We start from the raw sequence: 3048 nt of genomic DNA, 5'->3' as shown, positions 1-3048 counted from the left end.
ACTATTGAGTTATCTTGCATTTGAATGTGTGGTTTTTATACCTCGGGACTGTGGGAAAAAGATTGACAATAAAGTTGACTTTGACTTGACAGACACTGTGGGGATAAACAATAGATATTGGGAGGACACGACAACCTCTTTGAGTAGTGGGTTGTGTAGATACACTGCATGTATTCCTCCCACTTATTGACAAATGCTAATGACTATTGGCGTACAAGAGTCAATTTTGATTTTGATAGTTGTACTCTTAATGCTATTGAATACTTCCTTCTGTAGGAAAAGATACCCTTTGAGCAATTTGACGGCTTCCAATGTGAAAACCATTCATTAGTGAGTCAGAACAATTACCAGTCCCAAAGCAGTACACCGGTGAAACGGATATGATAATGTTTTTATACTGATGCAAATGAAGCTTTGGGAATGTAAATTATCCCGAAAGTGTCGAGACAACAGGGAGACGTGCCCAGGTTACAGGATATGTAATTTAAATATACTGTGGCATTATTGGATTATACATTTTCAGAATTGTCAGTGGCACAGGTCCTTCTTGACAGTGGATTTAAGTCATTGTTTAAATCCAGATTTGGAATATAAGATACGATAAGATGGAACTTTATTGTTCCCCGTCGGGCAATTCAGGCGTGTATAGAACCACAAGGTAAAAAGTACAATACAAATAAAAATAACAATACAAACATTTTAAAACAAAGTGATGAAGTAACTGTTGAAACAGATATCATGAGTTCCTGGAATTTTGCGTTCACACCAAAAAGAGAACTTAGTTCAGAGAACTTTTTCCCCCTTTTTAGTCCCTGCTAGGTAGCCTACTATCCTGGGGAGAAAAAGTACCAATTTCTGATTGGCTGGGCGAATTGCAAACCACGCCCCGTAAAACTCTTAACAGTTTTGTGAAGGCGCCATTGTACTTGCTGGCATTAGCATTATTAGCATTAGCATTAGCCCCGCGCACCAACGCAGAGAGAATAACTTATGGCAACACAAAAGAAAACATGGGAGCGGTGGAGATGAGGAGGTGTCGGCGTTCTGGCGATTTACTCGGAAGGCTTCTACTGAAGCCAGTCCCCAACTCCGGGGACTTCCGGCCGGGGACTCCGGGTGGCAGTATACGCCGTGAAGTTGTTTGCGGCCTGCCAGTAAACCCAAAGCAGAAGAAGAAGAAGTGACGTCAGCGGCTTCATTTGCCTAATCCTCCCCAGGAACTTATTCCGGTGTGAACGTGATCTGTACTTAGTTCATGGCGGTACTAAGTGCTGGGAACTAAGTACGGAACGTACTTGGTGTGAAAGCGGCTATGGTAGAACATCGGTCATTTGAATGGATAAATATACAAATGAGGATTGAATATACTTTTAAAAACCAGCAGCAGCCAACGAGTGCGTACACTACCAAAGTCTTTCACATGGAGTCCACTGGGGGACGTCCATACATGTCCACACAGCTGTTTAAAAAATTGAAACACGCTTGTTTTCTCCGGAGTGTACTGAGAAGGAATGTGAGCAATGTTTTGCTAAGAGAAAAATAAGACATCGATGTGAGCGAGACAACTATTTTTGGTCAAATCGTTATCCAATAATATCTCTTCTGTTTCTCCCTCACAGTATTTACGCCTCTTCTTCTTTCATTCTTGTTTTTGTGTCTCCTTAAAATAGACAGTGATTGGAAACACAACCAAAAGCACACTAGAGACACTCACAGTTTCCCAGCTCCACGTTGTGAAACTCTCTCCATCCGCCTCCCCATCAGTGCGTCCTGTTTTCTTCATGTTTTGCTTTGTTTGTTTGTTTGCAGACCCGCTGTCCAAGGACACCTTCAGTCCGACGCTTCCTGTTTTCACTAGACCACAGAACTCGAAAGTGTAGGATAGAAGGAATTTAAATTAGCAAAACACGTTCCTTTGCCTGCAAACTCATTGACGACAACATGGCTTGAATTTGAGTGAAACACAAACAAGCATGGCGCTCGAAATCACGATAATTAGCAACAGATTCAACAAATGCATCACCATTCAAAGGAAGCTGATTGATTTGAGTTTTGAAGGCCTCAAAATGATATGAAAAATCAACACGAACACAGATTTGAAATACTCATCTTGTTCCTCAAAGGTTACAGACACAATGATGATGTTATGTAACTCAGAAATATCAATATTCACATTGTAAACATCCCTCTCTGTTTTTCAATAAAACCCACTGACCGAAACAAGAGATACGCTGCTGTTGCCAAAATAAGATGGAGGTGGGTGCCATTTGACGGTGTTGTGGGAAGAAATTGGCAATAAACCCAGAATATGTGTTGTTACAAAATCTGTTGGATATATTAAAAAGAAACCTCACTTTATCGAGCATCAGGTACTTTTATTTAAAAGTCAAGCAACTCAAGGTAATGTGAATCAAATGTGCAAAGCAGGTATAGTCGGTCATGTCAGTGTACACATTTTTTCTTTAGCCAATGAATATAACCTAAAACAATGGTTTAAAATCCAGATTCAAGGATTCTAAAAAAATTCATTGAAGTTTTGGGAAAAATTGAAAAAGGTCTCTTTAAAGGTGGGGTAGGTCATTTTGGCGAAACCAGCTCGAGTGCGCTAGAATTGGAAAATACACAGCCGGGAAAAATCTGCCACTTCCTTCCAGAGCCCCTCCTCCAACACACACAAACGCGCACATGACCAATGAGGGCACGAGATAAGTTTGTGCACAGATGGAAGGCTGACAGGCAGGTAGGCCATCCAGTTACTTTAGCCGGGCCGACTCAGATGATTGGTCGTGCTTTTTACAGTACCACGGCTTCCACAGATGAAATATTATTATGGATTTATTGTCAAAGCATTTAATATATTCATTGCTATCGGGATGTTAAGAGCATTCCATGGAATATAACAACAAGTGTATCTCGAGCCGGTTTCTCAAACTCACCTACCCCACCTTTGAGAGACAGTTTTATTCATGGATTTATACCTGGGTTATTCATCTTTTATGTTTATTTGATATCCTTGCTTTTGAATGACTGTTTTTAAAGACCATTTTA

The sequence above is a fragment of the Notothenia rossii genome, assembly GCF_949606895.1.
Source record: "Notothenia rossii genome assembly, contig: scaffold_210, whole genome shotgun sequence".
Classification (NCBI taxonomy): Eukaryota; Metazoa; Chordata; class Actinopteri; order Perciformes; family Nototheniidae; genus Notothenia; species Notothenia rossii.
This window is presented reverse-complemented; position numbering follows the sequence as displayed.